This window comes from Quercus suber, unplaced genomic scaffold (assembly GCF_002906115.3).
Source record: "Quercus suber isolate HL8 unplaced genomic scaffold, Cork oak 2.0 scaffold_366, whole genome shotgun sequence".
In the NCBI taxonomy this organism is placed as follows: domain Eukaryota; kingdom Viridiplantae; phylum Streptophyta; class Magnoliopsida; order Fagales; family Fagaceae; genus Quercus; species Quercus suber.
Window position 1 is genome coordinate 146,368 of NW_027069818.1, and position 24,108 is coordinate 170,475.

General features: G+C 41.5%; 1 pseudogene; it reads right to left on the minus strand.

Annotated features, from left to right (window-relative positions):
- Nucleotides 1-12,141: 12,141 nt before the first annotated feature.
- On the minus strand, nt 12,142-22,770 carry LOC112024574 (low affinity inorganic phosphate transporter 4-like; annotated as a pseudogene).
- Between the last annotated feature and the right edge of the window lie 1,338 nt (nt 22,771-24,108).

The window sequence follows — 24,108 nt, forward strand, 5'->3', positions numbered from 1 at the left end:
TAATATAAGATCTCCAACCTGAAAGTCTCTATGCTTGACATTGGAGTTGTAGTGTTTCGCCATGAGATTCTAGTACTGCGCCAACCTTTGCTCCATTGTCGCGCAAACTTCGTCCACTAGGTTGAGCTGAAGTCGTATGGCCTCTTCATTTTTATCCTCGTCGTAATTCTCCACCCGATAGCTTGTAAGTCCTATTCCTACTGAGATGATAACATCACTTTTGTATGCTAGTCGAAACGGCATTTCTCCAGTGGGTGTTCTTGCCGTAATTTGGTATGCCCACAAGATGCTTGGTAGTTCGTCCGGCCAGATGCCCTTTACCCCCTCGAGGCGAGTCTTGATGATCTTGAGCAAGGATCAGTTCGTGACTTCAACTTGCCCATTAGCCTGTGGGTGTGCGGGTGACAAGTAGTGATTCTTGATACCTAGCTCCGAATAGAAGTCCATAAATGCGATGTTGTCAAATTGCTTTCCATTATTGGAGACAAACACTCTGGTATCCCATACCTACAGATGATATTTCTCCATACAAAACTTCGAATATTTTTCTCCATGATAGTGGCTAGGGCTTCTGCTTCCACCCACTTAGTGAAGTAATCGATGCCAACTACAAAAAATTTTAGCTCCCTAACTGCTGTCGGGAAGGGGCCCATGATGTCTAGTCCTCATTGAGCAAATGGCTAAGGGGCTATCATGGGGGTCAGCACTTCGGATGGTTGCCTAATGAAATTACTAAACCTTTGACACTTATTGTAGGCCTTGACATAAGCTTGTGTGTCCTTCAGCATTATAGGCCAATAGTATCCTACTCGGATCAACTTGTGCACTAATGATCGTGCCCCCAAGTGGTTTCCGTAGATACCCTCGTGGCTTTTCTCATTACGTAATCTGCTTCCACGTGGCTTAAACACCTTAGGTACGGTCGAGAGAATCCTATTTTGTATAAGACATCTCTTAACAGCACAAATTGTGATGCTTGGACTTTCAACCTCCTAGCGACATCTTTCCCATCTAGTAACATGCCAATTCTCAGGCAGGATATCAATGGCGTAGTCCAATTGCTTTCAGAGTCTACTTCTTGCACATTTGTTCTGTCATCAATAAGTGAGGAGACTTGAATAAATGACAATACCTATTCGAGGACAAGCATCAATTCTGCTGAGGTCGCTTTTGCTAAATGGTCGGCACATTCGTTTTCCTCCCTTGGGATTTAAACGAATCTAACTTTTAGGTGCTTCCACGTGGCTTAAACACCTTAGGTACGGTCAAGAGAATCCTATTTTGTATAAGACATCTCTTAACAGCACAAATTGTGATGCTTGGACTTTCAACCTCCTAGCGACATCTTTCCCATCTAGTAACACGCCAATTCTCAGATAGGATATCAATGGCGTAGTCCAATTGCTTTCAGAGTCTACTTCCTGCACATTTGTTCTGTCATCAATAAGTGAGGAGACTTGAATAAATGACAATACCTATTCGAGGACAAGCATCAATTCTGCTGAGGTCGCTTTTGCTAGATGGTCAGCACATTCGTTTTCCTCCCTTGGGATTTAAACGAATCTAACTTTGAGGCTGTTGACTCGATTCTTCACCTCTTCTAGATACCTCTTCATCCTTTTATTTTTGCACTCGTAGTCGCCATTAATCTAACTTGTAAGACTTGGGAATCGCAATGTACGACCACGTTTTTAGCACTTGCTGCCTTTGTGAGGTCTAGCCCCACCACTAGGGCTTCATACTCGGCCTCGTTGTTGGTCGTGGGGAAGTCCAATCAGATCATGCACTTTATCTTATCCCCCTCCAACATTTGGATTACCACACTGGCCCCTCCTGCTCGTCTATTGGAAGATCCGTCTATGTGGATGCTTCATTGTGCAACGATTTCTACCCCCTTACCATCCGATTGAGCAAATTCGGCAATAAAGTCAGCTATAGCTTGCCCTTTTATCGCAGTTCACGGGTGGTACTGTATATCAAATTCACTCAGCTCTGGTGCCCATAAAGCCATCCGTCTGGCAGCCTTAGGTTTGCTCATGGCTCTTCTTAGGGGCCGATCTGTCAAGACTATTATGGTATGTACCTGGAAGTACGGCTTGAGCTTTCGTGCTGTAGTTACTAACATGAAGGCCAACTTCTCCATTTGGGTATACCTCTCTTCTGTTCCTTGGAATGCCCGGCTTATAAAGTAGACGGATCTTTGAGATTCATCTTCTTCTCTTACTAAGGCTACGCTGACTACTGCTTACGAAATTGCTAAGTAAAGGTAGAGTTCTTCCCCTGGTTCGGACAGGCTGAGCAATGGTGGAGATGAAAGGTATTTCTTCAAATCTTCAAAGGCCTTTTGGCACTTGTCTGTCCACTTGAAGGATTTTCTCAGAGTGCGGAAGAAGGGTAGGCATTTGTCCATCGCTTTCAAGACGAACCTGTTCAGGGCTGCAATTTTGCCATTCAAGCTTTGCATCTCTTTGACTGTCCTTGGTGCTTCTAACTCCATTACGGCCCATATTTTCTCCGGGTTAACCTCTATACCTTTTTGGGATACCATGAAGCCCAATAATTTTCCCGCCATTACTCCAAACGCGAACTTGTTTGGATTCAACTTCATGTTATATGACCGAAAGGTATTGAAGGTCTCCTGGAGGTCATCTAGGTGGTCATCTTCGCACAGGCTTTTTACTAACATGTCATCAACATAAACTTGTACGTTCCTCCTAATCTAGTGTGTGAACATTTTGTTCATCAGTCTTTGGTACGTCGCCCTCGCATTCTTAGGACCAAACGGCATCACCTAGTAGCAAAAAAGTCCTTGACTATTGACAAATAAGGTTTTCTCTTGATCATCCTCCTCCATCTTGAATTAATTGTAGCCTGAAAAGGCATGCATGAAGCTCAGGAGCTGGTGTCTTGCCGTTAAGCCTACCAAGGTATCTATCTGAGGGAATGGGTAGCTGTCCTTCGAGCACACCCTGTTGAGGTCCGTAAAATCGACACACATTTGCCACGTCCCATTAGCCTTCTTGACCATAACTACCTTTGCTAACCAGTCAGGGTAGTATACTTCTCGAATGAAACCTGCTTCCAGTAGTTTCTTAACTTCTTCTGCTATCGCTTTGTCTCACTCTTGAGCGAACACCCTCTTTTTCTGTCGAATGGGTGAGGATGCGGGGTTCACATTCAACTTGTGAACTATGACTAAGGGATCAATCCCGGACATGTCCTCGTGGCTCCACGTGAACACGTCTTGATTCATCCTAAGGAATGTTGTGAGGGCTTGACGTATTGGCTAGCTGGCCAATGTCCCCATTCTAGTTGTCCATTCAAGTATTGATTAATCAAAGTTTACCTTTTCTAGTTCTTCCACCGGCTCCGCTATGGTCCGTTACTTTTTTATGCACATGGTCTGCTGGTGGTTTTCCATCTCCAGTATGGCAATGTGGCATTAGCGTGCAGCCACTTGATTTCCTCGTAACTCGTTGACCCCATAATCCGTAGGGAACTTGATCATTAGGTGGTATGTTGATGTTGCCGCCTTCCATGAGTTAAGGGTGGGTCGTTTGAGGATAGCATTATAAGCAGACGAGCAGTCGACCACAAGAAATGTCACATCCTTAGTGATCTGCTGGGGATAATCGTCTACTGTTACTGAAAGTGTGACCACACCTAATGGGAATACCCTTGTTCCTCCAAAACCAACCAGCGAAGCGTTCATCGGTATCAATCATTCTCTGTCAATCCTCATTTGCTAGAACGTCGGGTAGTATAGGATGTTTGCCGAGCTACCATTGTCAACCAACACCTGGTGCATGTTGTAGTCTTCCACACGTATGCTGACAACAAGCGCATCGTTGTGCGGGTGGTGAAGACGTCGTACATTTTCTTCCGAGAACCCGATGATGGCGCTTTCTCTCCATGTTATCTTTGGCATGGATCCCGTCAGCTGGACATTCTAGACCATCCTAAGGTAAGTCTTCTAGGCCTTTTTGGATGACCCAGTAATTGCTATTCCCCCTACAATCATCCTTATGTCTTCAACGAGGGGTCTAAGATGCTCGTTATCCCATCGTAGGGGCTGTTCTTGAGGAGGTGGATCCGCTCTCTCTTTGCTAACAAACTTTTGTAATTTCCCTCATCTGATAAGGGCCTTAATCTGTTGCTTCAAGTCGTAGCAATCGTCTGTGTCATAACCGTATTAACCATGGAAGTGGCAATATTTGTCTCTAGATTGCTTGTTGGGATCTCCCTTCAGATTTCCGGGAAAGGTTAGGGCCCCCTCGTCCTTGATTTGCATTAGGACTTGGTCTATCAAGACAGTTAATGGGGTAAAGCTTGTAAAATCTCCCTCCCAGGGGCTTAGAGCGCCTTTCATCCCTTCGGTCTCCTATTCTTGGCATCTTCTGCCCTTGGTCCTGCTGTATTTCTTCATGTTGCTCCCTTTTTCTAGGCTTTTCCTCTCGAGCCAGTAGCGCTTCTTTAGCATTCATGTACTTGGTGGCCCTGTAGAGTACTTCCAACATGGTCTTTGGGTCGTTTTTGTATAAAGAGAACAAAAACTTACCCTTTTGCAACCCATTCGTGAAGGCTGCTAAAAGTATCTTGTCGTCGGCTTCATCGATCGAGAACGCTTATTGAAGCAGGTTATGTAGGATCTCAGTGTCTCGTCCTCTCGCTCCCTGATGCTCATCAAGCACGCCGTGAACTTCTTATACCTATGTCCCCTAATAAAGTGTGCAATAAACTGAGCACTTAGTTCCTTGAAATTTCTAATGGAGTTCGACGTCAGTCGACTGAACTATACCCTTGCAGGGCCCTTCAGCGTTGTAGGGAAGGCCTTACACATGATTTCGTCTGCTACCCCTTGAAGGTGCATCAAGGTCTTGAAGGTCTCTAAGTGATTTAGAGGGTCCTTGACTCCGTTGTAACTATCAATCTGCGACATGCGAAACTTATATGGTAGGGGGAAGGAATTGACGGGGGCAGTGAATGGTAAGTTGGTTCGGTTGACTAGGCCATCAATATCGCTGGACACACATTTCTTAAGGGCATTCATCATGACTTCCATCTGTTCCTTCATCGCTTGTATCTCTACGACAATAGGAGGTGGAGCTGTATCTGTGAGGGATGGGAGGCTCATATTTTGCCGTTCTGGTTTGCTTGGGGCATTGCTACCTTTAGGCCCCTCTCGAGCTCTTCGCTCGGCACTAGTACCTTCTTACTCCTCCCTCTGATTATTTGGTGCTACGTTTTTCTGGCATAGCTATTCTTCTAGATCGTGGTTTTGTTTGGTGAGACGTTCCACAGCAGCGATGAGAGTTTGGACCTATCTCTCGAGGGCAATCGTGGGTGGTTCCTCTTCTTGGATGTCGTTGGTGGTTACCATCGAGCGAGTGAGTACCATGCAACTCTTTTGTCTGGAGAGCAATAATATAACCTATAAATCGTAAGGATTTCCCACAAACGGTGCTAACTAATGATGCCGAGAAAATCACCAGTGAGCCACACGATACTCGCACACTAGAAATAACACCTGCACAAAAAAAAGAGAAGACCTGACAGAAAGTACTGGTATAGTGTCAGCCAAATACCCTCCGAAGGTCAAGTTAAAACTTCTCACAACTCTAGAGTGCTAGAGAAGGGTAAATTATGCATGCCTTGATCAGTGAGGGTATTGGGGCTTTTATAGTAGTAGAAGGTTGACCTCTTTTCCTTGGTGTAGAAGTATTTTCCTTATAGGAGTCCTCTTTGAACAGTCCCAAACGTGATGGACAAGACATTTCCATATAGAGAAGATCTTCATCAATACGCTTGTCTTCCAGAATCCTCTTTGTGCTAGGATTCCATTTACCTTGGGATTCTATGGTGGCTAAATGTGTGTCGCAAGTATTTCCTATCTAGGGTTTCTGACTACCACGTAAGCACTCGATCCGTCCCTGTTACATCCGTTCTCACAAGATCCATACATAACAGACCACGCACTCATTGGGCCCGTCCTCTATCGGACCACGGAAATGAACCGTCAGGCCCATTTCATAACGATCTATTAGCCTAGATTTTTACCCTCTTCACAACGCATATAAACCAACAAAACCACCTTTCAATTTTCCTGCCCACTACTGCGAGCCAAGAAAGCACATAAAATGGAAAAGGAAAAAAACCACTAACTCAGATTCCGACATTAGTTTCTTGCCAAAAACGTTATCGGTTTATCATTGTTCTTTCCTATTATCCTCCTTTTCATTTTCTCCATAAACCTCCATCTCCCACCCTCAAGCTCCCCACCTAGTGCATCGTAAAAACTGATCTCGAAGCGTGTTGTGATAAACTGAACCCATCTGGGAAAAACTATGCACACAACTCCATCACTCCCAATGGTTCCATCCACGACCACAAAGTCATTTTGGTGAATATTGCATCTGGTTCATTGGTATCCACGTGTCCCTTGCACTAAAACGGCATAGAGACAGTGTTCCTAATTTGACCAATCATACTAAGTCTTTTGTGATGAAAATTTTACCTTAAGCACAAGGTAAATCAATGTTAGTCCAACTCTCTCTTAGTTAACCTTGTTTGCAAAAGGTGGATCACTATATTACCAAGGGCATCAAAGACATCTTGAGGCAATATTCAAAGACATCTTCCTTTGCTATATATTCTTAACATGTATCACGATACGTCTTAGTAAGTATTTCCTATAATAATTAATGCCGTGAAAATTGGAAAAAGTAGATAATAATCTTTTGATTTTCTGGTAGCTCCTATCCTAATGAAAAAAAAAAAGGTAGAATATATAATGCCAAATAGAAATTAGCAAATGTGCTTGTTGATTGGTCAAATTAGGAACATTAATGTCAATCAAAGGAATTCTGAGTAATGTGGCCGCTACTAATGACAGTAATATTGCTCACTTTCACATTTAGTTTTTTTTGGTCACATGCGTATCCTAAAATGTTCAATAATTACATTAAAAAAAATATTAGTCTTTCTCTTAACCATTTCTTTTGACTCATAAGTAATATAAACATGACAAGTTTTCCGTTATGATTTGCCTAGACCATAGCTTGGTTTCTATCACTTGATGTAGTGTATTATTTGTAAGACTAATTGTTGGGAATACACGAGTAAGTAAAATCTCACATTGAATAAGAATGTCAAGAATGAGTGATTAATATAACATAGTTGGGCCTAAACTCATAGATTTACTCTTTTAAGTTAGATGGTGTTTGGCTTACCAAGGTGTTTATTTCCCTAACAAATGGTATCAAAGCTTAGGGTGGTGCACGGTAAAGGTGGCAAGGTGTTCTAGGTCCCTTTCCCTATGGAAAAATAGAAAGCCAAAAAGGCCACACAAACAATATTGGAAGAAGGCTCTATTGGTTATATTTCAGCAATTTACTTTTGTGATTAAGCAAAATGAACAACATACAGTTCTAAATATAAGCAATAACATAAATAAATGTGATAGACAAAAAAAATAAATAGATACTGTATATAGAAATCTACAAATAATTAAAAACTCACAAACCAAATGCGTGAAAGATAAATTATTCAGATCAAGTCTTATGTTTGACACAATCTCCTTAAAGCAAATTTCATCCCTCATACAATCACTGTGGTGCTTTGAGACTAACGGATGTCTACTTCCCAGGATAAAATGATCTGCAGCACGAAAATGAAGCACACAAGGTCATGCTCTTGTGAACTACTCAATGTCTCTTTCTCTCTCTTTGACACAAAATTAAATGCACAAAATATTCTCATTGGGTGAGTTTTCTAAAAAGTAGTTTTCGTATGAATGAGGGACTATAAAAATTATATGTTATTGAACAGGCACTCTGTTTCAGTAATAGCTGCTATGCACAAACTAACTGACTAAAAAGTTACAATAATAAAATGTTATTATTTGGACAAGTAGGCCCAGTTCACATATGCCAAAAGCTCAACCCAATGTCCAGCTAATGAGCATATAAACTCATATATTATCTATTCCCTTTCCTATGTGGGACTCAAGATTTTTACCACTTTTAATAACATCTTCAAGTGAACATAGAAAACATCAATTTCTTATTCACTCCATGCTATTTTTCCAACAATCCCCCACATGAATAGAAATCGATAAACACAATGCAAATGGTGATGCAGACACAGAGAGAGTAGTAGAAAAGTTATCGTATCGGAAGAAGTAGCTTATGGCTTTGAACTTTCCTTTGTGAAAGACTATCGGATATACTAGTTAACCAATGAATAGATATCTTAAAATGTTCAACTGTATGTATATACCAAGACAATAGAATTCACACAGCTCCTTTTCGAACATCTTTCGTTCTTATTGTTGTGTTCATTTCGGCCTTGAACATATCTTCGTAAATTCATGAAGTAGAGAATTTAGCCTTGAAACTCTCATGAAAGCGGCCCATTTCACACCCATATAGGTGACTCTTATTAAGAGTATTCTGTTATACCCCACTTGGAATTTCAAGATATAAGAATCATTAAAAGCAAAACTTGCCCTGAACATCGCTTACAGACATCACTATTTCATCACAAGAATGGGAGGGAGATGTTATCTCCATAGTGATAAAATTAGTCTCCACAATTCAGTTGTCCCTTTGAAACTAGATCTTGGGATCTCCAGTCAACTAGGTTGGGTTGCCATCCCGAAGATTTTTAGGTAATAGGCTTTAACCCCATTCCCCTCAATGAACACGCAATTTATTTGCTCTCCCCATAAACAATTGATTACGGATTCGTTTTATAATTTGGAAATACTTCCATTTGAGAGAAACTGCCTCATGGTATTGTCTCCAACGAATATGTAGAGACCTACCATAACTTTGTGCCCTACCAATATATACAATTAGGAGGCACAAGTATCCAACAATGCATGTTTGTTTAGATTTATAAAGACTTCCCATAAAGTACATATGCTCTTAATATAAGGTGTTCTCACTAGACTATCTTCACATCTCTCATGTGATTGAGATAAGAAAAGTCCATCAGATGTATTAGAAAATTTAATTACTTGAATCACATCTACAACACTTACATGAGAATATCTGACAACGACATAGCCCCTTGTGATATATTTCACATTACACACTAGTCGCATTAAATCTAAACTCATTAGACATCATCTCATTGTCAAAATTTTCATGTCATTGCATTGAAACTTGTTTCAATCCATACAAAGATTTAACAAGCCTACACACTTTGTTTCCTTGTACAAGGACCATAAACCCCTTTGGTTTATTGTGTATCAAGAAAACTCATATCTTCCTTTTTTCTTTTTTCTTTTTTTGATAGGATCTTCCTTTTCTTTATAGCCTTCTACAACAAGTCTTTTCTTGTAATAGTCAATAATTCCATCAACTCTCAAACTCGTAGGTGGCAGATCCACCAATTACTATGCATAGATTTCAAAGATGGATTTATTGCACTATTGATAGTGTCTTTTCTAAGAAGGCACTTTAGGATTTTGCTTCTTTGAAGCTTGAAGTTCATCTTCTAATATATAAATTAGAAAATTTGGACCAAACAACCATGACGTTTGTCTTTTTACTAGACTTAGGTTTAACCTCTCTTCCATCAACTCTTAATCATGAGAGATACTAAACATAAACTCAAACTTTCTTTAAAAAAGTTTAACACTTGAAATATATTCTAATTAATTGTCATGCAGATAAAAATAATAGATTCATAAATTAAAAAGCACTATGCACTATTGTTATGACCATAACCAATGAAAACACAATCAATGGTTCTTTATCCTTTAGGAATAGGAACCACCACCTTCTTCAAACACCCTCACATTTAAAGAATTTATAGAAAGACAATCACTCTTTCTATAACTCAGAAGGTGTCTTAGTGGTTTTCTTTTAAGGCATCTCAATGAAAAAATAATAATGGAAATAATAGCTTCCCCCCACAAGTTCTATGATAATCAAGAATTTATTGTATTCATTGAGTTATTTCTCAACTTCATTCTTATAATAAATGAACATCTCTAATGCCTCATCCTTGCTATTTAGCAAGCGCTCATAACAGATTCTTGTGCATTTCAAAACATTAGACAACTTAAGCATGTCAACTAAGGCATGTAACATATATTTCATCCAAAGAAATATTACAAATCAGATATTGGGATTAAACACATTAATATCCTTCAGGTGAGTTTTTAGTGAAATCTGCTTATAATGCTATTAGAGGACCGAATCTTTAAAGCCACCCCCACATGCTCAGTAAAGATTGGAAGGATTTATGGAAGCTAAAAGTAAATGCCAGACTTAAAAACCTTTTATGGAAAATGTGCTGGAACATCCTTCCAACTTGTTCTGTTCTTAACAGTTGATTTAAAATTGCTTCTTTAAATTGCTTTTTGTGTAATAATGCCCCTGAAACCATTGAGCATTTGTTTATGCAGTGTGATTAGGCTGCGCAGCTTTGGTTACTAGCCCCATGGCCTATATATATGAGTAAATTATCCTCTCTATCTATTTTGGATTGGATTAAGGTTATTTTAAATCCAAAATCCATGTTAGGGTTGAATGAAGAATCGGTCAAAGACTTCCAACTTTATGCTTCCATTCTCTGTGATCAGTTATGGATGGCTAGAAATAAGGCTAGAGTGGAGGGTTCCAAAAGTGATCCAATTGATCTGTCCAGGCAAATTTTTAGAGTCTACATGGAGCACAAAGAAGCTTGGAAGGAGTAAAATGAGAAACCATTAAAAGATGTGGTCTGGTCTCCTCCTCCAAAGAGCTGGATCAAGTTAAATTTTGATGCTGCAATCCGGGAAGAGAAAATCACTGTTGCAGTTGTGGGAAGAGATTCAGCTAGCAACCTTTTGTTGGCAAGGTCAGAGCAATTTGAGAGTGGAAATTCCCTACTTGGGGAAGCAAGAGCAGCTTGGTATGCCATGAGATGTGCTGTGAATGAAGGATTTCAGAATATAATCTTGGAGGGTGATGCCTGGAATGTCATTGAGCCGCTAAAAAAGTCAGATGTAACTGCATTGGAGTATCAGGTCTATTCTAGAAGATATTTTGTTCTTTGTTAATAGTTTTTCAAATATTGAATTTTCTTTTGTTCATAGAAAGGGTAATGTATCTGCTCATTTGCTAGCTCAGTGGGCAACTCTTGTAAATTGGTCTGTGCCGGTTCCCATCTCCAATATGCCTTCTCATGTATCTAAGGCTTTTGTTAGAGATGGGTCCAGGCCCGATCTTTTTATGTCTCCCCTATATTGGGTTGAGTTTTTTGAGCAATTAAATGTTTATTCAGCAAAAAAAAAAAAAAAATGTCTGCCGGAGTGCAAGAAAGATAAATTACCAAAAGAAAAATTATTCACAAAAATATAATAGAAATTGGTATACTTGAAATTCTCAGAAATACCCTTATACATAAATCATAAGAATAAATTATGAAATGGAAGATCTGCTTTAAGACTACAATTTACTTTTGTGATTAAGTAAAAAGAACAATATACAGATCTAAATATAAGAAATAACACAAATAAATGTGATAGACAAAACAATAAATAGATATGGTATATATAAGAAGAAAACTGCAAATAATTAAAAACTCATAGACCAAATGCGTGAAGAATGAATGATTTAGAGAAAGTTTTGTGTTTGACACAATCTCTTTAAAGCATATTTTGCCTCTCACACAATCACTGTGGTGCTTTGAGATTCATGGACGTCTGCCTCCCAAGATAAAATAATTTACAGCACAAAAATGAAGCACATAAGGTCATGCTCTTGCAAACTACTCAATGTCTCTTTCTCTCTCTTTGACACAAAATGAAATGCACAAAATATTCTCATTGGGAGAGTTTTCTAAAAAGTAGTTTTCTTATGAATGAAGGACTATGAAAATTATACATTACTAAACAGGCACTCTGTTTTAGTAATAACTGATGTTTACAGACTAACTGACTAAAAAAATTAAAAATAATAAAATTTTATTATTTGGACAAGTAGACCCAATTCACATATGCCAAAAGCCCAACCCAATGTCGAACTCATAAGCATATATACTTATATATAATCTATTCTCTTTCCTATGTAGGACTCAAGATTTTTACCACTTTTAATAACATCTTCAAGTGAACATAGAAAACATCAATTTCTTATTCACTCCATGCTATTTTTCCAACAAGCTCAACACAAATGAGTATTGATAATAGTGCAAGATCACAGGGCCAGTTCCAATGGATGAGCGTGCATGAGAGAATAATGGGAAATTTTTTTCTTGTTTGGCATTCCCATTGATTATGGCTATGTACCTATTTCTTTCAAGCATTCTCATTCTCCAATAGTATGTTAATACATAAAAAATCAAGTAAAGATGTTCTATACAGAAGGTCTTTCATACAAGAGTATCATCTTCTACCACCAACTGTCCAACAATGAATGAAAAGTGTCGAGGGCAATTAATAATGTAACAGATGACCATTACCCAACAACTACATGCCCATTAAATTAGAGGACACTTCAATCAGAGCAATAATTGATAAGTGCAAAAAGTATCCTCCAGAGCCAGCATTTATAGAAGAATAATTGTCTACAATTACTCCAAGTAATAGACAAATAGTCGTTGCCTAATTAAATAGGTCAAACGTTATTTCAATAATATAAATACACAACATTAATTGACAAATAAGCAATAGTTGGAAGATATGACTATAAAAAGGTAACAAATCTCCACAGATAGAGGTACATGCTCCTTGAGACATAGATTGCTTTTCACTCTCTAAACTACCATATTAGATCTTTGGAGTTTTGATATAAACATCATAGACCTTTAGGCTGGTGCCACACCAGTGTCCCCTCCGATAAACCATTTCTTTCTTGCAGGCATGTTAGACATTTTATGGGGCCCAGAAGGAATCTGACAACCTCGGCCCACTTTATACCAAGCCCAAGGCCCATGCCAAGAAGGAAGGACACCTGAGGACGATGGAAGAAAGCGCAAATTGCCTAAGGATATCGCCGAGGACAATCTTGTCCTCGACCAGTCAAGATCATGGGAAGAGGAAGCAACTGACGATCAAAGATAGCCTCCTAGCGTATACCCAGAGAAGGAGCAAGTGCAAGGTGTCGGCCACGGAAGCATAGAGGGAGAACAGCTCAAAGTGAAACTGTCACCTCCACATTAAATACTCACACCTAACCCACTAGCCGCATTAATGGAGAAATGACCTCTGAACAGTATAGCTTTGGTTGCAACAACTCATAATAGGGTTGGTAAAGTGGCTGATAAGATAGACAGTCAGGAGGAGGCATAGATGATGAACAGGTGGAAGAAGGAGACCGTGGGAGAAGAAATATATAAGAGGGTAAAACAAATTAAAAGGGGGGGTGGTAGCAACAAATAGGAAAGAACTCCTCGAACTGTGCCGAGGACCAGTTTTCTTAGACGACCTCATTTCACTTATGTATGATCGTGTTGATCACCCCTTCTTGCTATTGCACTCCTCACTAAGGCCTAGTTCTTGAACTTATTCTCTACAAATTCATTGTATTGGGCTAGCTGGGCTTGAGTCCATTCCACCAACAGTAGTAGTGCTTAAACCCAGTCCCTACAATTGGGGTCGTCTGTGGGGAGAACTTGTGCGTGGGTGCGACGATTAAGGTAATGGTGGGATCGATGCCTCGATGACACTTTTTGATGATCGCGCAACCAGCGACACGGAGCATGTGGTTGCGATACTGAGCGTTGCTATGTTGTTAACCTGTCCAAAGTTAGCGGCTGAATGCCACCATCGATTTCATTAAAATGAAGGAAACCACTCTTTCATAACCATCAACAACACCAACTCCAAGTCCCATTGAAAAAAAAAAAGAAACAACAATGCACTCATGCATGAAATGGTTACTGCAAAGGAATGAAAGATTTGGAAAGTAAAGCAAAAAAAAAAACACACAATCCCTTTATTAAATAGAGGAAAGGTACATCGTACATTAGATGGCTTTTCCTAAAGCTAATTACAAAAGAGAGGCCGTAGCCGGCTTGTCCGAAAACTATTTACAAAAGAGAGGCTGAGGCAGGCTTGAAAGGCTGAGGCAGGCTTGTTTTAAAGCTACCAACAGCCCCTAAGCGCCCGTCTGATGGTATCGACAATGAGAAAGAAGAAGAAGTAGGAGTGCCTAATGATCTTAGTTCTCTCCTAGCTTCATGATAATTAAGCATTGGAGGCGGTAGTACCTGGGCATAGACAGCCTCACAACCTTGTAAACCTCTATCGAGTGTCCTACCATCGAGGTTAGATTTGAACTTGGTCACACCAAAAATCTGATGCGACTCACCCCTGCTCCGACCCTCCATTAAAGAGGGTGGGTTTTCTTCCTTGCTCGGTCAGGAGGAAGGAACATCCTCGGCACCCACTTCCTTTGCCCCAACTGCATTGTCCAGGACCTGGGCAGCATTTTTGGTTCCCGGAAGGGACCTGGCCTTACCCTTGCCACCGTCCGGGGCCATCCCATCGCCCTAAGCTTTGATCATAGCCTATGCGAAATCCTAAGGAATATCTGGACGACTGAGAATTCAAAATTCTTTTTGAACTCAGGGATTTGTAGAATGTGAGAAGATAATTCCCCTAAGGCGCCTTATATAGGAGGTGAAGGCTGGTGGGAATTAATTCGCACAGATTTCGAATGGGCCACTAACCGCTGGACTTGTGCTAATTCCCAAGGACATTAATGAGGGCGTGCCTCGCATATCGAAACGTCAGATACGCAACTTGAACAGTCAAGAAGCGCCTCGTAACCTGCAGTGGCAAAAATTGGCACGATAGGGCTGACACCACAAGTGAAGGTAGAAGGCCAAGCTGCCCTAGCCCAACCCAATATTGGACCAAGGACCCAGTGCGTGAGAGAACTCCTCCTTGGCAAGGCCAAGCTAAAGTTGTTATCACTTCAAAAGTCGATTTTCCACCACTAAGGACAAGTCCCTTCGTGCCGGGCCATAAAAACTAAGTACAAGGCTGAACCAAGGTCTTGCATGGTCCTCGGACTCAAACCTATGGGAAAACTAGCTACTTCTCAAGACTAAGTACTAGGCTGAACCAAGGTTTTGCATGGTCATCGGACTCAAACCTATGGGGAAACTAGCTACTTTTCAAGACTAAGTACTAGACTGAAATAAGGTCTTGCATGGTCCACAGACTCAAACCTATGGGGAAACTAGCTGCTTCTCAAGACTAAGTACTAGACTGAACCACGGTCTTGCATGGTCCTTGGACTCAAACCTATGGGAAAACTAGCTACTTCTCAAGACTAAGTACTAGGCTGAACCATGGTCTTGCATGGTCCTCAGACTCAAACCTATGGGGAAACTAGCTACTTCTCAAGACTAAATACTAGGTTGAACCAAGGTCTTGCATGGTCCACAGACTCAAACATATAAGGAAACTAGCTGCTTCTCAAGACTAAGTACTAGACTGAACCAAGGTCTTGCATGGTCCTCAGACTCAAACCTATGGGGAAACTAGCTACTTCTCAAGACTAAGTACTAGGCTGAACCAAGGTCTTGCATGGTCCTCGAACTCAAACATATGGGGAAACTAGCTACTTCTCAAGACTAAGTACTAGGCTGAACCAAGGTCTTGCATAATCCTCGAACTCAAACCTATGGGGAAACTATCTACTTCTCAAGACTAATTACTAGGTTGAACCAAAGTCTTGCATGGTCCTCGGACTCAAACCTATAGGGAAACTAGGTACTTCTCAAGACTAAGTGCTAGACTAAACCAAGGTCTTGCATGGTCCACAGACTCAAACCTATGTAGAAACTAACTGCTTCTCAAGACTAAGTACTAGACTGAACCAAGGTCTTGCATGGTCCTTGGACTTAAACCTATGGGGAAACTAGCTACTTCTCAAGACTAAGTACTAGGCTGAACCATGGTCTTGCATGGTCCTCAGACTCAAACCTATAGGGAAACTAGCTACTTCTCAAGACTAAATACTAGATTGAACCAAGATCTTGCATGGTCCACGGACTCAAACCTATAGGGAAACTAGCTACTTCTCAAGACTAAGTACTAAACTGAACCAAGGTCTTGCATGGTCCTCGGACTCAAACCTATAGGGAAACTAGCTACTTCTCAAGACTAAGTACTAGGCTGAACCAAGGTATTGCATGGTCCTCGAACTTAAACATATGGGGAAACTAGCTACTTCTCAAGACTAAGTACTAGGCTGAACCAAGGTCTTGCATGGACCTCGGACTCAAACCTATGGGGAAACTATCTACTTCTCAAGACTAAGTACTAAGTTGAACCAAGGTCTTGTATGGTCCTCGGACTCAAACCTATAGGGAAACTAGCTACTTCTCAAGACTAAGTGCTAGACTGAACCAAGGTCTTGCATGGTCCTCAGACTCAAACCTATAGGGAAACTAGCTACTTCTCAAGACTAAGTACTAAGCTAAACCAAGGTCTTGCATGGTCCTCGGACTCAAACCTATGGGGAAACTAGCTACTTCTCGAGACTAAGTACTAGGCTGAACCAAGGTCTTGCATGGTCCTCGGACTCAAACCTTTGGGGAAACTAGCTACTTCTCGAGACTAAGTACTAGGTTGAACCAAGGTCTTGCATGGTCTTCGGACTGAAACCTCTGGGGAAACTAGTTGCTTCTCAAGACTATGTACTAGACTGAATCAAGGTCTTGCATGGTCCTCGAACTCAAATCTATAAGGAAACTAGTTGCTTCTCAAGGCTAAGTACTAGACTGAACCAAGGTCTTGCATGGACCTCGAACTCAAACTTATGGGGAAACTAGTTACTTCTCAAAGCTAAGTACTAGACTGAACCTAGGTCTTGCATGGTCCACGAGCTCAAACCTATGGGAAACTAGTTACTTCCGACGAAGAGGACCATGAGTATTCACCTAACTTCCCCTAGCCTACTTGGATAAAGGTACAAAACGAAAGCAAGCCCATGGGCACCATCGGAAGTGCTTCGAATGTTGAAGCATCCTATCCGACCGAGTAGGTTTATGAAAGGCTTGTGTTTGTGTAAAGTCTATCATGTAAACCGGAATCCCTTTTGTGACTTATCCAAAAGAGGAAACAAATTGCATTATAGAGACTGTTCAGTCTTCGATCAAAGCCTAAGGTGAAATTGACATCATGAACCAGTCGTTTTCAATTATCCAAGCACCACTGACGCATTGCTAGGATTAACCAAGTATTGAGCAAAGCATTAAAGTAAGATAAATGAAGGGATGCATCGTTCGAAGGAATAAATGCAAACAATTAGATATATTACACAAAAGAATGGTCTTATTACAGAATCGCCATAACAAAAGTGCAAAACAAGAGGAAAAGAAGGCCATGATGGACCCAGTCAACAAAATAGGATAGCCCTTCAAGATAGCCTATTCCTTCAACTTGTTAGGCATCTCATCCATGTGGGTCTATGGAGAAGCTTCAGCTGATTTCTCAAGATCCTAGCTTAGAGGGGCAACTTCGGAGGACACCCTCACAGCGGGAGGAACTTGGGAGCTAGCAGGTGGGGCTTGGGAATTAGCAAGGGGCTCTACCATATCTTGGGGCACTTCTGGGTTACTAGTTTCTTCCCTCTCCAAAGCCCCTTAGCACTCAGCCTCCTCAGTGGACTTGTCAATTGGGATTGGGTCATCGGTGACACCAACTTGGCCTTCATCCATCGCTTTAGAGGAGGTACCGGCATCAGAGTCGGCTGGGACGACCTCACGAATGGCAGGGGGGTAGTACACCCTCTAGGCCCTTCTTAGCTTAGACGAGTCCTTAATCCCATCTTGGTTGAGATCCTCATTCCAAGTTTAAAGGCAGTAGTGTCTGCACACCCCGGGGACTTGGGCCTTGAGACTAGCCTTGGTCTTAGCCACCCCCTTAGCAAAGGCCTCCTCCTCCACCTGTTCCCTAGAGCTCTCAGCCTCTGTCCTTGCAAATTTAGCCTCAACTTTAGCCCTCACAGTCTCGTCCCTAGCATACTCGGCAATGCCCTTAACTCCCTCTCCATCAACTAGTTTCTTCTTCAGGTTGGCAATATCCTCGTTGGCAATCTGCAACTGACTCTTAACTTCCCACAAGCACCCTGTCTAATCCTCGGCCTGCTTTTTAGGGCTAGCTAGGCCAGACTCTTCGCTGTCCCTGGCCCTCTTTGCTTCCTTTGGCTCCTCCCTCGCCTTCTTAAGGTCACCCTCGAAGTGCTTAAGGGTGTCCACGGCATCCAAGTACTTGTTGTGTTCCTGGTCTAGGGCCCTACTCTGGCTATTGGCCTCCTCCTCTAGCCTAAAGGTGGCCTGGATGGCCTGCTAGTCGAAACACGCACACAGTAAGTTAGGAACTAAGCAACAAAATTCGACAAAGGCATAGGTAGTAGAAATCTTACCATGCCCAGGTACCTCTTGAGATTAAGGACCACCTCCTGCCTCCTCTGACCCCTCAGTTCGACCATGTCAGTGGGGAGTAGCAGAGACCTCTCAAAGGCATCGGCCACATAGGTGCCCTCGCCCTCTCGGAAGTTCCTAAGGGATGTGTTATCCAGGCATTCCCCACGAAGCGTGGCAACGGGTAGCCAGGCCTGGGGCTCTGACTCCCGGGCGGTCTCCTTTTCCCTGCCGTGATGCTCGACTGCTTGAAGGGTCGGCGGTTTTCATCTTCCTCTTGGGAAGGGTGAGATCTTCCTCTGTCCACTAGGTCCTTGCCTTTGGAGGGCCACTTCTTCTTCGGATCAGTGGGCTTGGGTTGAGGGTCCGGGGTCGACTTCACTGAGGACGACCTAGCCTGTGAGGGCAAAGACTTGGGTGGGGGAGGAGGAAGCTTGTGTAGAGAAGGAGGTAGCTGGGGTTGCTACTTCCCTGGAGCATCCTTCCCCGGCTGACCCTCGATCAAGTCGAATAGACTAGTTTGGGGTGCCTTCTTAAAACCCATCTCAGCCTGGGAGGAGATCCCTGTCGGCGAGGTATTCGCTTCAGTTAAGGTGGGACCACCTAGGCCATCGGAGGGCTCCTCGAGCAAATGGACCATTTCTGAAACTTCAAATTCGTCCTCGGACGAACTCAAATTGATGACTTCTTCTTTCCCTCCTAAGCTCCCTTCCTTGGCCCCTATGGCTTGATGAGAAGAAGAAGGGCCCACTAGCAGAATGCTTATTGGTACCGGAGACTCTTTAGAGAACAGGAACTCCGACTCTACCACGATGATCCTACAAAGCCTAGGATTGCTGGCTCTGATCACGTATCTAGGAGCCGAGGAAGGCTTCTAGATCTGCTTATATTCGAGGATCTTGTGAGTAACCCTAACTTAATTGTCGGCCTTGTTCACAAAGATCTCTGCTCTAAGGACAGTTTCCAAGTTTGCCTTGTTGACCAAATGGAAGTGCCGTTCAAAGGCGCGAGGATCTACAAAGGAAAAATCTTGTTCTTATTAGTAACCGGACAAAGGAAACTATAAAACACAGCAGATCAACCCTCCCCTACTTCAAGCACCCCACCTGGCTCCCCTTCTACTGTCAAGCAATGGAGGTTGTCGTGCCACTCCCCTGACACGATAAGAAAGTCCTCATTCAACCGCTGGTTAAACTCAAGGAGACACTGGATGAGCCTGACTCTATCATCCCTAGTCTTCATGTAATAGATTTTACCCATCAGGTGTTGGAGGTTGTAGCACCAGTTTACGTCATGGAGGGTTAACCTCAATCCCATTTTCTTGTTCAAGGCATCCACACAACCCAGGATCCTGAACACATTAGCGGCGCATTGGGTAGGGGCTAATCAGAAGTGCCTAAGGTAGCCCCTCATCACTAGCCACATGGGGATTCTTATACCACCTTCGAGGAAGGCGATTATGGGAATCACTACCTCACCGACATTCCTCATGATGTGCCAATCCCCCTCCTCACAGTACCTCAAGCCCACATTGCTGGGTATCCTATGCTTGGCGATGAAATCCTCTATCACCTCATCAGACTCAACCAACTTCCTAAATCAACCCATTCTAAAGAGCAGCCAAAGAACTCAAGAAAAGACGAAAGAAAGGGAGGAACAAAGGGGAAAGAAAACCAGAAATAAGAGCACACAAAATGGAGTGAGGAGAAGACTTACAGAAATAAGGATGGCTCCCAGGATAGGCTTTTTGTGCTGCGAAAAGATGTGAGTTAAATCGAGGGCTTGACCGGGTTCAGGGCACGCGTGCAAGAACTCTTGAATGCTAAAGTAAAGAGTCAAATCGGTTCAAACGGATATTTATACCCCCAATCAAGAGTAACTGTGCGGGGTTTCCCACCCATAATGGCAAAGAATCCCCACTGTTAGATTACCATCACACCGTCGAACGTGGGGGGCGTAGAGCTGCCAAAATTTAAAAGGGGTGCACATCGTACATCGAAGCATCAGAAATGCGCACTGGGCAGTCGAAAAGACTCCAACGCTGACATAGGGACAGTACAGACAAACCATATCAGAGGCCTGGGGACATCAAAATCCCCCTCCCCGCCCGAGGTACCGGGCAGCAAGACTTTGAGGGGCTATTGCGGGGCCCAAAAGGAATCTAACAACCCCGGCCCACTTTATACCAAGCCCAAGGACCATGCCAAGGAGGAAGGACACACGAGGATGATGGAAGAAAGCGCAAATTGCCCAAGGATATCGTCGAGGACAATCTTGTCCCCAGCCAGTCAAGATCATGGGAAGAGGAAGCAGCGGGCCATCAAAGATAGCCTCCCAGCGCATCCCCAGAGAAGGAGCAAGTGCAAGGTGTCGGCCACAAAAGCATGGAGGGAGAACAGCTTAAAGTGAAACTGTCACCTCCACATTAAATGCTCACACCTAACCCACTGGCTGCATTAATGGATAAGTGACCTCTAAACAGTACGACCTTAGTTGCAACAACTCACAATAGGGTTGGTAAAGTGGCTAATAAGACAAGCAATCAGGATGAGGCATAGATGATGAACAGGTGGAAGAAGGAGACTGTGGGAGAAGGAATATATAAGAGGGTAAAACAGATTAGAAGGGGGGCTGGTAGCAACAAATAGGAAAGAACTCCTCGGACTGTGCCGAGGACAGGTTTTCTTAGACGACCTCATTTCACCTATGTATGATCGTGTTCATCACCCCTTCTTGCTGTTGCACTCCTCACTAAGGCCTAGTTCTTCAACTCATTCTCTACAAATTCATTGTATTGGGCTAGCTGGGCTTGATTCCATTCGACCAACAGTAGTGGTGCTCAAACCCAGTCCCTACACATTCCATTGCCACTTCTTTGAAAATATCTTCCGTCGACATAATTGGATGAACTACCTAATTGAATGTGAGTTTTCACTCTAACAAACTCCATGATAGAATAACTTCATTCAAGATTCATAAAATCAAATGAGCAAAGGATCTTTAACACTTTCGAATCATTAGCGTACATTTGACACCTTAATGAAAGAGTAGATTATTAAAATACACTTGATGAGGAATTAGAATAAGAGACACGAAGTCCACAAGTTCCAGCAACATTGACAATGGAGTGTGTGTGTGAGAGAGGAAAATTAGGTACACCTCTTCCTTGCAACCCTCTCCCATATTCGACTAAACCCGCCAACTAGCAAAAATTATATTATGTACCCAGCATATATGCCTGGTACACAATATACCTGCTTGCCAACTAGACACTAATCATATATATGATTGGGAGAGCAACATATTGTCTTGGTTTTAATTGGCCAAACCAAAACTTTACCAAGTAGATGGTAGGGACCTTTCCAACATGTGAGTCTCAAATCCAAGCTCATCCAATTAAATGCTGCCTAAAACTAAATAAATACACACAAAAAAAAAAAAAAAATCATACTATTAATTATAAGGTATACTAAATGACCTATTATTAACATTATGTGGTTATCACTATCTACTATTACGTAACCACCGCGCACCCTTGGTGCGGTGGTCACTCCATAAGTATAAATACTTGTGGAGTGTGGGGGGCAAAAGCTAAGATTCAAGTCTTCAGGAGAGAGCTTCCCACACATATACACTTAGATTAGGTCAAAGTAGAAATTCTATCTTGTAAAAAAAAAAAAAAACTATTACGTCTAACAAATACTCATTAAAATATACTACAACTAATCCATGTTTTATTAAATAGATAAAACAATCAGGACTATGCTAGCCCACAGCATAAAAAATGCCAACACTCCAAGCATAATCACAATCCTCCAAAGATAATTTGCCTCTGGTTGTGTGGAAATTACAGGATCATCTTTGAATAAAGCAGCGGGGTAGAAGTGAAGAAAGATTCATGAAAGCATCTTAGGAACTAGCCCTGCGAATATAATTCGTAGACCTTGCATTGCATACACGGCTATGATGAGTGCCCCAAGGGTGTTTTTGTTGGAGTACTCGGACACGATTACGGCCGAGATGGGATAGTCTCCACCGATACCAAGCCCTAGCCAGAACCTGAAGAAACAAAGTGTTTTGACAACAGTTTCTTTGCTTGCATCTAAGGACAAGCCGGAGCATATGGCAAAAATGATGGTGAGAGTTGACGCTATAAGCCTTTTTACGGCTAAGTTTGTCACCAATCCAACCGAAGAATAGGTGGCCTATAAGAGTACCAATTAGGGCAACACCAGTTATAGTGTAGTATAGACGGCCCAAGAGTTTTGAGATTGTTGAGATGCAGAAAATGGTGTATGCATCAGTGAAAAACCCCATTCTTGCAATGATAATGGCTGTGATGTGGTTCAATTGAGTGCGAACAGAGTCAAGGGCTTCAAGCACTTCTAAGGCCATTTTTGTAGGCTGCTTTATTTGATGAGGTTTGTGTGTACTTTTGCTCCTTTTATATAGTTGATCTATGAAGGGAAAAGATAATGAATAGGCCAACGTATAATCCAAGGTTAATTTTGGAGGAATGGACAATAAATTAACAGCATTTACCGGATATTCTATTCACATGGATACAATAAAAGATATTCTTTATTAAAAAATGATTAGGACACATTCTTATGTGTTATCCTATTGTCTCTTGCATTTATCATTTTCATTATGTTATGTTGTAAAAACCCATTTATTTTTAGGAGTGACCTTCCTAGTTCAATTTATAGTGGTAGATGATGAATTTTGATAAGATAAATGCTACATCCACAACATTTTCACAACAAATCATGGGTGATTAGTTGTTATTAGTTCAAATTTGAATTTAGTACTGAGATTACTTTTTTAACCCAACAATAACAATCAGTAATAACTTGCCATTTAGAATTTGTTGTAAAAATATTATAAAAATGTTGTGGACATATCATTTCTCTTTTGATAAATATCAGGGTTTGGGTAGTATACTATACGTGGGGTTTGAGGCTCATATTTACAATTGTTTTAAGCATGCTTCATGTGGACTTCATTTTTCTTTTATTGTAGAAGATGCAGATAATGAGTTAGCAAATTTCAAAGCATGGCTTGACTATGTTTATCACAAAACCTCATACCCAAAAGTATGGTCACCACAATTGATGAAATATGTTTTTGTATGTTCAGTTTAAGAGCATTCACAGCAGTTGTGCTAAAAATTTAGCTATTTGGCACCACAAAAAGTTATTTTATCTATTTTACCTACACACATGCTATAGCAGTGGATCTATTTTAGCTTTCAACATAATAAAATAATATAAACATCACAATAAAATAATATATCCACTACAATAAAATAATATATCCTTTATAATAAATATCAATCACAACCACACACACAACCACAACAACAACAACAACAACCACCACCACCACCACTACAGCCTATAAAAAAGAAAAAAAAAAAATCAACCAAGCCCACACCCACTCGGGCTGGAATAAAAAACTATTTTTTTTTAGCTCCAAGCTATAGTGCACATCTATAAATAGATGTGCACTGTAGCAATGAAGCTAAAAAAAAAAAAAAAAAGGTTTAGTTCCACTGCTGCATGGCTATTTTTGGTATTTTGGTGAAGCTAAAATAGTTATATAATTATTTAGCTCCACTGCTACAAGTGCTCTAATATTGATGACAACTTCCAAATTTCATAGGAATAGCATTGGTTTATTTTGTTGATATTGTTGAGGACTTTTACTCTTCTCTAAAGCTTGGTACGTTTA